At 39.2% G+C, this 13,158-nt stretch overlaps 1 protein-coding gene across 3 annotated transcripts in view; it reads right to left on the reverse strand.

The window, feature by feature from the left end:
• The window catches only part of NDUFB6 (NADH:ubiquinone oxidoreductase subunit B6), a 105,255-nt gene that overhangs the window by 46,258 nt on the left and 45,839 nt on the right, over positions 1-13,158 (reverse strand). For 2 of the 3 annotated variants that reach the window (XR_011377546.1, XM_060301029.2), the window contains one exon: positions 12,751-12,934. The gene's annotated coding sequence lies outside the window, so the exon portion shown is untranslated. Of the gene's footprint in view, positions 1-12,750; positions 13,000-13,158 lie in introns of those variants that run through there. The other variant, XM_030832665.3, reaches the window with a different exon arrangement.

A 13,158-nucleotide genomic window follows, 5' to 3' on the forward strand; every position in this document is an offset into this window, starting at 1 on the left:
TAGAACAGTGGCAGTGCTTCCAAAAATCCTCAGATTCATTGGCTCCCTTACTTAGGGGAGATTGGGTAGGAGCATAATGAAGGTATGGGAACCCATTTTCGCCTCTCCATTTCCCTAGATAGGGTGGCTTGTTACGTGGCCTTCCTCCTACCTCCCCACCATGTCCCACCACGTTTCCCAGAGCCTGGGCTGAGCAAGAACAGGAGGTAACCACATTTATGTCAGAATCTGAGCTCCCCGGGCCATTCTGCCGGTAATAATAATATATAAAATTATATTATAAAATATAAAAACCACACAGGATGGCTATCAAAGTGCTGACCCTCCCTGAGGGATGCAGTGTTGCCTCCGGAGGGTAGAGACTGACAAAAAGTTTCCCACAGTCATAACTGGAGGCTGTCAACCTTCTGTGATGTCACGTGGTATAGGAAGGATATCAACTGACCTTACCAAACAAGCTAAAGGAAGCATTTATTGACTCAGAGACCCTCATCCAAAGATGACCCATGCCCCAAGCTTGCCAGTTATCATCTTCACCTCCCACTGGACATCAAGAACCAGGGAGATATGAGGGAACTAGAAGTTCTCGGTGATGCAGGAATGTGCCTGAAATCACATGCACAATGGCCACCTGGCTCCACACTGGATACCCGGACCACAGTTACTTCATTTTTATTTTTAAAAGCATTCTTTTCTTTAATGGTTAAGGCAGATGCAGAATGCATGTTTAAAAGACTACAAAACTGGCTGTTCTAGTTAGCATAAAGTTTAAGCCAAATCATGTATAAGCCAAAATGACTTCCCCATATCTCAATATGTGAAAATTGCTTCCATCAGTCTTTTTCCTCATTTATTGTACTTGTAGAAAAATTTCTTTGCTTCTTGTTCTTTTGTGCTTAACAACATATTGAGAATTGCTTCTCCTTTTCCTTGTTTCCTTTAGGAAATTAATAATATGTATTAAATCAAATGACCTACAGATGACTTAAAAAAAATCATCTGTTAGCAACAGTTAATCATGAAAATAACTCTTTAGACAAAGTAGTTAGTTAGTTTAGTTTTTTTTTAAGGTAATTAGTATACATATACCATGTAAATAGGAATTCATAGGGAATTCTTTCTGGGATTCTTCTGTTATTCTCCACAATCTTATTTCTCATAATTTTTCTTTATTGCAAAATTCCATTTAAAAATATAAATATCATCCATTAGAGTGGTGTTAATTAATCCATAAATAGAATCTATTCTTTCTAAAATCACTCATGGTTTACAAATATTCACATGTAAGTTGACTATACATTTGTAAGTCATGTTTTACTTCTATGTATGGGGAATAATTGATTTTTTAAATTATTTTGTTTAACTCAGCTCCAAAGTATGTTAGCTTCCTAATCTATAAATTGAAGCACTTCCAGATTATTCAGGAAAGTCATCTTCTAAAGCATATATATGCATTATTAGTGATTATTTGCATGTATCCCATGTGTAAATATTTTGGGATGGCTAATTGATATATGTATAATGAAAGCAATTTCTATTTTAGATTGATAAGCAAGAACTTATATCTAACTTTATGCATAGTCAGTATTCCTCACTTTGTATATACATTAAAATTTTATTTTAATAACAGCAATGAAAATAAGAAAAAAGCATGAATTACATTGAGATTAAAAACTCAGAAAAAGCTTGCCTGGGCTTTTTGACATGAAGTATGCAGGAAGATAAAACCCAGGGATATTATTAGTGAGGCAGGCTGCTTTGTTTTAAAGAGGCATTCTTTTTTTTAATATAATAAGAAAGTACTCTTAATAGCAACTGACTGTAGGCTGCTAAAGAGTTTTTAGAATTAACACATTTTTTTTCGATCACTTAGGATGTGAACTTTCTTCTGGAATTGCATAACGATTGGCATATATGGAACTGAACACTGAATGGTAAACCAATATAAAGTATTTTCGAAAAAGAATAATAGAGACAAAAATTCAAAGAACGTTCAAACTCCTAGACTAGTTCCAAAGATCACACATGAGGCACACAAAACAAGCAGCCTCCAACTTTGAGAAATGGAGATGGCTGACCCCTTAGGCAGGTAAATCAGAGCCCCGCTTTCCCGCCCCCCGCCTCCCAGGTGGAGAAGTCTTGAGGATAGAGTGGCAGAATTTCTTTCTTTACTTAATAAAATAAAAACTTACACATCTCCAAATATAATTTTAATCATTTTTTCAACAATAAAGTGCTTACCCCTCTATTTATCCAGTTGTATGCAGCCCATTTCCCTTCTATATGCTAATGTTTTCATTAGCACTGAGATTTCTGCAGGATCACATGCACATGTTGGTTATCTGAGTGCCTGTATCCTTTTCTGGGTCATATAAAAAAGTCTACTTGACCCTGTGACTGACTTTTTATTGATTAAACTTCTATATAGATCCTCTATTATACACTAGTTTCAGACCAAGAAATGTACCAGCAAGAAGGTCATGTTTCTGGGACTTCCCTGGTTGTCCAGTGGGTAAGACTCTGTGCTCCCAATGCAGGGGACCCAGGTTCGATCCCTGGCTGGGGAACTAGATAGAGCTCGCATGCCGCAACTAAGAGCCTGCATGTCGCAACTGAAAGATCCCGCATGTCCCAACTAAAAATCCCACATGACGCAACAAAGATCCCACGTGCCGCAACTAAGACCTGGGGCAGCCAAAATAAATAAAATAAATAAATAAATATTAAAAAAAAAAAGACGGTCATATTTCTTTGCTTTTCCAAATCAAGATAAATTGAGCTTGAGAACCTCATTCTCTAAGAAGTCATTATTAGTCATTTAGGGGTGATTGAAGAATCTCTGGCTTACAGGATCCAATAAAAAGGAGGATTCTGGCTTGGTCCTTGCGAAGGAACCTGGTGATCACCTGTGTAGTGTTAAGAAAGAGAAGTGCAGAGTACTGTGAGGGCAAATAATATAATTGGTGAGCCATCTGAGGGGTCAAGGAAAGCAGTCCTGAATAGGCGGCATTTAACAAGAGACATGAAGAAGAGTAGGATTTAGTTGGGCTGAGGTAGGAGATGAGGGAACAAGGAGCACATTCTAGGAAGAAGGAACACCATGTGGGAGACCTGGAAGCAGAACAGAGCCTGGAACTGAGAGAAGTCCAGGGTCCTCTCAGCACATCGATGTCACCCAACAACCAACATGAACTGAACCCCCCAGGGCGGGCCACCCCAGACTATAAAGACACAGGAAACCTGGCTCCTGCTCTCAGTCTGGGCGTGGAGCTGGGAAGAAATGAGCTGAGGGTTGTAGAGAGGTAAGCAAGCAAAGTGGGAGACATGAGGGAGTACCAACGCATTCTGAGAGGATCTGGAGAAGAGGGGATGACAAGTTTGCCTAGGAAAGGGCATTCCCAGCAAAGGGAACCCCACATGTGCAAGGAAAGGCCCACCAGGTCAGGGAACTTCTTGCAGTCTGAAATGCAGGATGGAGGGTGCATGAATGGTGGGAATGGAGAGGGAGACAGAAGCCAGATCAGGAAGGACCTGTGTGCAAAGCTCAAGAGTCTCAACTGTAGCCGGTAGGTCAGTGGTTCTCAGTGGAGGTGACACCACCTCCCTGGAGGCATTCTGGACTTTGTGTGGGGGGTGTTTGGTTGTCAAAATGATGGGAGGGGATGTGCAACTGGTATTTATTTAGTGGGCAAGAATCAAGGATGCTGGGCATCCTGAAATGAGAGGGACACTCGCACACAATGAAGAACTCTTCCATATTCAGAAGGATTCAGGAGGATTCACATGGGCAGTAATCTGTTTATAATGGTCTGAGCTGAGAACCTAACTCCTCTTTTTGTATAGAACCCCAAATTTGTTGTGGTGATGGTGGTGGTTGTGGTTTTGTTTGTTTTGTATGGATTTCGTACACTAGATTTTTCAGGAATGAAACTTCCTTATAAATCAGGGAACTTTGTTTTGTCTAGAGCTTTACCAAGACTTGTCTCCATTTTGGAAAATCTTGTCACCAGTGGCAATGCTTCTTGTGGTATCTGAGCTGCCAGTAATACACAAATGCTCAGCTGTATGTGTAGCTGTCACGTCCACGGCATTTTGGCATTAGCCCTTGACCACTTCACTATGTCCTCCCATGTAGTCGTGGGCAAGCATTTGTGGTTGAAATGCATACAATTTTATTTTTCTTATTAGTCATCAATTTAATACACATCAGTGTATACATGTCAATCCCAATCTCCCAATTCATCACACCCCCACCCCCACCCCCCTGCCACTTTCCCCCCTTGGTGTCCATATGTTTGTTCTCTACATCGGTGTTTCAATTTCTGCCCTGCAAACCGGTTCATCTGCACCATTTTTCTAGGTTGCACATATATGCGTTAATATATGATATTTGTTTTTCTCTTTCTGACTTACTTCACTCTGTATGACAGTCTCTAGATCCATCCACATCTCAACAAATGACCCAATTTCGTTCCTTTTTAAGGCTGAGTAATATTCCATTGTATATATGTACCACATCTTCTTTATCCATTCATCTGTCGATGGGCAATTAGGTTGCTTTCATGACCTGGCTATTGTAAATAGTGCTGCAATGAACATTGGGGTGCATGTGTCTTTTCGAATTATGGTTTTCTCTGGGTATATGCCCAGTAGTGGGATTGCTGGGTCATATGGTAATTCTATTTTTTAGTTTTTTAAGGAGCCTCCAGACTGTTCTCCACAGTGGCTGTATCAGTTTACATTCCCACCAACCATGCAAGAGGGTTCCCTTTTCTCCACACTCTCTCCAGCATGAAATGCATACAATTTTTTATCATAAATCATTTAAAGATATTGCCTTTACTTTACAGTTAAGGCACTAAGCTTAGTTTTGTGTTTGTAGAATGGTTATATTATCTACAAATTTTATTTCTGAAGAGTAAATGGTTTGGGAATATATACTTGAGAGAATCATTAGGTAGGTAACAAATGAAGCTATGTGTGTTGATGAGACCGAGCAGAGACCACATATAAAACAGTGGTCAGTTTTTGTGGGGTTTCAGACACCTTTGAGAATTTAATGGAAGCTATGAACCCATTTCCCATGAAAACAAACAAGCACACAGATCCCAAATCAATCACGCAGTGTCAGTGGTGTTCTCAGAGGTCAGGGGAGCCTAAGCTCAGCATGTAGCTGGAAAGGAGTGTTTATGACATGCTTTCTTCTCAGAGATGTAGCGCTATTCTGCCTGTTGTATACATTACAATACAAAGATCAGCTTACCTTCCCAGAAGGAGAATCTTCTCCCTACCCACAGGAGCAGATATATTTTGTTTAATGAATAATAATTGTAACTGAGCCCTATGGGGCCTTCCCAGGACAAACTGTCCCCCGTGAATATCGCCTTCCTCTTGCTTCCTTCATCACAGCACCGTGGGCCAGCAGCACCTGGTCGGTGGCAAACACTTGGGACTGTCCCTGAGACAAAGGTGCTCAGGTTGCTGCTGGACTGAATCCAAGAGCTACCACTGGCCAGGAGCCAATGTGCCATGGGTGAGGTGCCCACTCGGGACTGCCATCCCATCTGGGGTGCCAAAATTGTTACCCAGCCAAACTTGGGTCCCTTCACCCACAGGCAGTAAAGCCAATCTATTGACAACAGGCTGTGGTAAAGGAAAGGGTACTGTTTATTGCAGGGCGCCAAGCAAGAAGTTCAGGCCTTTTAAACATTAGCTGCCTGAACTCTGCTTGGCGCCCTGCAATAAATGTTACACTTTTCTTCATCACAACCCAGTGTCAACAGATTGGCTTTACTGCAAGTGGGCAAAGGGACCCAAGTTTGGTTGGGTAACATAATCACCTTGAGTGAGGTCTGGAGGTTCGACTCCTCCTGGGAATGCTTGAGTAGCAGTGGATGGCCGTTAGAAGGCTGGATTTCAATGACCGAAAGCCTACTGCTTCACTAATTGGCGATTCCCCATTCAGTGATCCTCAGAAGACCCACCTCACGTCTGACTGCTGCAGCCTTTTTTACTGGCCAAACTCATCGCTGGTTTTGCTCTTTCCTTAGGACTTTTTTCTTCAGGAGGCCCCTGGTGCACCGTGTTAACAATCCTCCGGATGGAAATACCGCAAGTACCTGAATCCCAGCAATGAACACCACTTGGGCTCAATCTAGAACGTTCCCTCCATTCCTCTTTTTTCCTACTGTGCGCTCCACAACCACCAAGATCATAGCTGTGATATGTTAAAGTACGTATGCTAGTGGAAACTAGAATATTTGGGGGAGATTTATAATGGAAACATACAAATTTTTGTTTTCTGTCATTTTACATTGTCTACTCTTTTTTCAAGTGAAAACAAAATTTATCAACTACAAAATTTATCATTCTCCAAAGTGATTCAGTCACCACTTAGCATCAATAAAAATGAACGTGATTCTATCATCCACATGCAAGTCTTTAAACATTGTTAGATGTTTCATTTCTGTGGAATCCCAACCATAATGTTATTAAAAATCAATGCCAATACCCCAAACTAAACAAACCAAAATCAAATCAAAACCATCAAAACACAAGAAGAAAGAAGTACTTGCATTCTGGGGAGAGGGAGAGAGGGAGGATGGAAACAAACTACAGTTAGTAACAGACAATTTAACTGTGTTATCTTTAATCTCCTGAATTCAGTTACTGTTTAAATGGAAACATGAAGTAGTAAAAACATGAGAGTCAAACAATAGAATCTTTCCCACTGAGAAAAAGAAAGTAAATGTGGGAAACTTCTTCCCTCAGGACAAAACAGATACTAAAAAAAACTGATCGCCACAGCGTGGCAGCGGTAAGGAGGATGCAGCGGGAAGGGTTGGGGGTGCTGGATAAGTAATTTGGAACTACACAGGCTCCCCTAACTCTCCTGAGTTCTGATACTTCACTCCCACCCCCAACAATCTGCCCCTATTTAGATACCCCATGATGGAAAGCTACTGTTACTCACAGAAATGAACTGACTCCTCTAAGCATACTGGGACAGAAGAGACAGCCACCAATCACTGTTCCAGGGTATCTGTGTATAACATCTACTTCTTTCCTTACAGGAAAAAAAAAAAAAAAAGGAAAGGAAAACTAAATTCACCAGGAAGCAAAATATGCAAAGACCAATATATATCTTTGAAACTTGTAATTAACAATTGATTTTTGTTCTTGGATATGTATCCCTTTAACTTAAATAATTTGGCATAGAATCTAGGACATAGTAGATGTTCAATAAATATTTGCTGAATACACGAATGAATGAAAATATATTACATAGCTGATATTCTTAAATTGAGGACATCACGGTTATTATTTCTCTTCCAATGAATTAAGTATGACTCCTGCCAGAGTAATTTTAACTTGCATTCAGTACACTTGAGGACGCTAGGAACTACATTTAGTATCTTTAAAAAAACCAAATCTGTACACAAAGCAAACATGCATTGGGCACCTACCATGTCTAAGGCTCTGTGCTTGGCCATGGTGGGTCACTACAGAAGCGCAAGACAAGGTCCTGTCCTCAAGTTACAAGTCTACTTCTCCCTCCTGCTCCAGGGGATGTAAAACATCAGCCAAATTAGTGAGGCAGCTGAGCCCATGGCAAATGCCCTTCATGTGAGAACATCCTTGGCTGTCTGGCCATATCAGAGGGGACCATGAGCCCAAACACAGATGACAGCAGGAAGGACCAAAGGAGCACTGAATCAGATGAGGAAGTAAAAGAGCCAAATGGAAGGGAGAAATGTGAAGTGATAAGCCTTCTGCCCTCCCTGAATTAAAGGTCCATCATTCTCCGGCTCTCAAAAAACTTCCATATGTTCTGTCAGCTGTCCACAGAGGTGACTGAAATGTCAGACCAGTGCTGAAAGGGTCAATGTGGCTTTTTAAAAAGGAATTCTCCTTTTAAAATAAGATATAATATTAATATTTGTTAAATATTATACTTATTTAATAATTTAATAATACTTATTAAATAATATACTCAGCAAATATTAGAGTACTATTTCACTGTATGTTTATAGCAGTTTGTTTATCCATTTACCAATTGATAAACATTTCCATTTTTTGACAAGTATGAATAAAGCCACCGTAAACATTTGTGAACAGGTTTTTGTGTGGATATATATCTTACTTTTTCTTGGGTAAGTATCTGGAAGTGGGATTTCTGGGTCATATGGTAAGTGTACATTGAACTTTTTAATAACTGCCAAGCTGTTTTCCAAAGTGTCTGTACTGTTTCACACAAATACCAGTGATGCACGTGAGTTCCAATTGCTCTGTATCCTCACCAGCACTCAGTGTTATCAGCAGCTTCTTTATTTTTTATTTAATAGGTAGTGGTATGTTGTTGTGGTTTTAATTTGCATCTCTCTGATGTCTAATGATGTTGAGCACCTTTTCATATGCTGAGTGGATAGGTGGTTTGGAACTACATTAGTTGGCATTTGTCTTGAATCTTCATTTGTTTTATAACCTTTGATACTTTGCTGGACAAATTAAAATTACATTTGGTGATAATTTAAGACCTAGAATGATGTTATTTTCCTCCACAGTGTATTTTCCCCCTGCAAAACAACTGAGTAGATTAGCAGTCTAGGACCAAGATTTGAGTTTTTGTGTGCAGACTGGGCTAAAATCCAGATCCCATGCCTCCAGGATGTAGCCTTTGAGTGTTTCAAGTCAGAAAAAGGGATATTATACTACAGCCTCTCTGTTTTTGAAGAAGATGAATGCCAGTTTCCAAATCTTCATGCATCTGAGTCCTCAAAAGCTTAGCTTTGTGTCTCAACTGCTTCCAGTGAGTTGCCAAAGAGCCTCAGAGCCAAATTTCAGCTCTTGGCCTTTGGGTTACAGAGTGGGTCATTTCCCAAGGTCTCAGTGAACCTCTGCTTTTCAATTTTCTCTCATCATCAGTAAATCATCCTGTCCAAAAAGGCTTTGACTCACCTCTTTAATGCTAATTGTTTCCTTGTTCTAATCTCTTAATATCTCGGTAGGTCTCTGATGCTTGTAAGAATGTGTGTGTGTGTGTGTGTGTGTGTGTGTGTGTGTGTGTGTGTGTGTGTGTTTCAGCTTTTTAAATTGCCTTCAACTGGGAGGCTTGGTTGGCATCACCTAGTATGCCAGTCCTGGAATCTGGAATATAGGCTAATATTCTAATGGGGAAAATAAACAAGTAAATATATATTGTGTCAGGTGGTAAAATGCGCTATAGAGAAAAATAAGGTGGAATAAAGGATACAGGAAGACCAGGGAGGAGGGAAAGAGTACTCAAGAAAGATATTTCCAAAATGATAACATATGAGCAAATAACCTTGAAAAGTGAGAGAGGTATTTGTTCTAGGAAATCTGGAGTGTGTCTGGAACAGAATATGTACAAGGAGGCAGGCAACAAGAGATAAAAGTATGAGGTAGCTGAGGGCAAGGTCATGTAGGGCCTTGCAGGTCATACTGCCTTTGGATTTTACTCTGAATGAGATGAGGAGCCATTAAAAGTTTTGAGCAAAAGAGTAACTTGATTTTACCTGCAATTTAGATCATTGTTGCTTCTATGTGGAGAACAGACTGTAGTGGGGGGAAGTCCAGTTGGGGAGTTTTTGAAATAATTCAGGTGAGGGAGTGAAATACAGTGGAAGCCTAGACCAGGAAAATAGCAATGGAAGTGGTGAAAAGTGCTCAGATTTTTGATAAATAGTATTTTCAAGGTAAAGCCAATAGGATTTACTGATGGAGGTGGAGTGTCAGAGGAAGACAGAAAATAAGGTTTTGGCAGCTAGAAAGACAGAGTTAGCATTTCCTGAGATGAAGGATGTCGGTGGAGAATCAGGAGTTTGATTTTGGACAGGTTGAGTTTGAGAACCCTACTAGATATTTAAGTCAAGATTTGAGTAGATGGTTGACCATGAGACCTCAATTTAGGAAAGAGGGCTAGAAATGTAAATTTGGGAATCATTGGTGCATAGATGCTTTCAAAGCTAAGAGACTGGGGATGGTATTACAGAGGGAATAAATAAAGAGCAAGAAATGAAAAGGTTTTAGGGCTACACCCTGAAATTTTTAAGACTTAGCAGTCAGAAGATAAAGGGGAATTGACCAGCCAGTGGAATAGAAGGAGAACCAAGAGAAAGTGATGTCTCAAGCCAAACGAAGAAAGTGTTTCAAGAAGGAAGCATGGTCACCAGTTCTTAGAGGTACAAGTAAAGCCATGAAGTGAGCAATGTTCAGGTCATTGGGCTATTTCAGTAGAATAATGAGATTAATAAAGTGAAAATGGTTCTTCTTTTTTTTAAAGAAATAACCTTTATCAAGCTTAACAGAAAAGGTGCTATTTATTATACCAACATGAGATTTACTAATTTTCCTCCAAGGCAATTAATGTGAATTTCATTGATAAGCCAGTTGCTCAAACATGCTTTACTTATTTGGAATAATCTCATCATCAGTTAAATTAGGGCTTTTAGCACAAAAAAGAATGAAATCATGTCATTTGCAGCAACATGGATGGACCTAGAGATTATCATACTAAGCCAAGTAAGTCAGAGAAAGACAAATACCATATGATATCACTTATGTGTGGAATCTAAAATATGACACAAATGAACTTATTTATGAAACAGAAACCAACTCACAGATATAGAAAACAAACTTATGGTTACTAAATGGGAAAGGGAGTAGGGGAGGGATAAACTAGGAGTTTGGGATTAGCAGATACAGACTACTATATATAAAATAGATAAACAACAAAGTCCTACTGTATAGCACAGGGAACTATATTTAATATCCTGTAATTTATTATTAATTTTTTAAACCATAATGGAAAAGAATATGAAAAAGAATATATATATATATATATATATATATATATATATAAAAAACTGAATCACTTGCTATACACCAGACACTAACACAACACTGCAAATCAACTATACTTCAATAAAAAAAAATTACGGCTTTTAGTATCCTAGAGAGAGACATACCTTTATTTAAGAAAGAGAGGGCAAATTTTAGAAAAGTAAATCTAAGCAATAAATGTCATTTGAAAATATTGGCATTAGAATGGCATTTGTTCTTTTGAGCAAAACCCAAGAAAAAGAATTCTAATAAAACCCTCTTGGCAGCAGTAAATAACAGCCTTGAATGGTGTCAACTCAACAGATAGGAGTGCCTCCCCACCCACACCATGAAAAATGCTCAATTATATGAAGTACTATTTCTTTGGCCTCAGAAATAGCTTTGTTTACTTTAATTTCTGAATTTTTTTCATATTCTCAAATTTCTCATATTTATCTAATATTCTCATATCTTGTGATATGAGAGCAGGTGAGTATTACGTAACTTTTGAGCTCTTACACAAAAGTAACATTTGGAATCTTAAAAGAACACAAACAAGCTTTCATGTCTACAAAATCTCGAGCATTTTCATAAACCTTAAGTACTACAATTATTTCTAAATTGTGTATATCTCTATAATTAGTTCTTTCAAACTCTGGTTTAAACATAATTTATTTTCTTTTCTCCACAGAATTACATTTATTCTCTAAATGTCTATGGAGAATAAGAAATTCAATTTTCTTTCATCAAAATGACTTCTTGATTGTCTTTCCATTAAAATTTTTGTTTCAATAAGATATCAAGTAAGTTTAAACTATAAAAGATATTTAAAACTGGGAAGAGTTCCTTCTTCACGCACCCTTTATACCTTTTGTGGACACAGAAAATCTCTTGGTTTGAGGAAAAATGAGGTGAACTAGTAGCATGGATACAATATAACATAGTGGTTAAGAATGATAGTGTTGGACTCACACCTGGGTTTAAGTCCCAGGTCTTCTGCTACCTAACTTTATAACCTTGAGCAAGCCACTTAATCTTTCTTAACCTCATTCCTCATCTGCAAATGAGGATAATAATACATGCCTCACGGGGTTATTATGATGATTTTATGAGATAATATAGGAAAAGCACTTAACACAGGGTAGGTACTGAATAAAAGATAAGTACTCATCATCATCATCATTATCACTACCACCATCATTAAAAGTGAACAATCTCCAAAGTCAAGTAGTCAAAAAAAAAAATCTAGAGTAAGCATGATCATCCCCAAAGGTTGGAATTTGGTTTCACAAGGAAGGTATTTATTTATATTAAGGCTTTAATAATAAAACACACTAAAGGGGAAAAGTCGGAATGATTCATTGCATTCCTTATGCTGGAGGCCAGGTGTTTTTACATGCACATCTCAGTTAAGCATGACAACAACCCCAGAAGGGAGTTTGTATATGCTCATTTGACAGATGAGGAAATTGAAGCTCAGAGGGGTGAAGTGATTTGGCCAAGATCATGCAGCTGTTAACTTGAAGAATCATGGCTAAACTTCAATTCATTTGACTACAAAGCCCTGCTTCAACTAAACTTCCATATTAGAGTTACTTTGGGGACTCTCCAAACTGGACCACTCATCCTCATCCAGACTAGATCTGAATCAAAAGCATGAGCTTGTGGGTAGCACAGCCTTTATCAACCGTCAGCTCTTATTCTTTTATCCACAATCCAATCACACCAGAAGAACCCCAGAATTCAGAGGGCTAGTACCACAACTGCTGCCTGCATAGCCTGCCTCTGCCGGCTCTTCTCTGCCTGGAGTTGAAACATTTCAATACCCTGGACTGAGCAAATATGGTGGAGCCGGGTCTGGGCTCGTGGAACCCCCTGCAGCCCCATGAATGCCACCATGATAATTACCAGTCAACTCTGGGTTGAAGAAGTTGCTTGATTCAGCAAGGCTGGCATTTCCCCTGCACAATTCTTTCCAGCTTGTTGGCAGTGGTATCCAGGAGTGGCTGGAGAATTCTGATAACCGCTTGCTGGTTGATTCCAGGAGAAGAGCTCGGATTCTGCTGAAGCCTCATCGGAAGGTGGAGAAACACTGACAAAAAGAAGTTAATGATGACCACTCTGGAAATTCTGACTACCTCCACAATGCCCTCACAACTATTTATAAAGCATCACCTTGGAGCTAACTGAGACACCTGAAAATGAAACAAATTCCATGAATGGAAATTAACAGTCAGGCTGTGACCCACTTAAGTAAGTAGTTATGCCTCTTGCCAAAGGCCTGCCAGAGAGCACACCCTGCATTTTAATGGCTTG

The sequence above is a fragment of the Globicephala melas genome, chromosome 6 (assembly GCF_963455315.2).
Source record: "Globicephala melas chromosome 6, mGloMel1.2, whole genome shotgun sequence".
Taxonomy (NCBI): Eukaryota; Metazoa; Chordata; class Mammalia; order Artiodactyla; family Delphinidae; genus Globicephala; species Globicephala melas.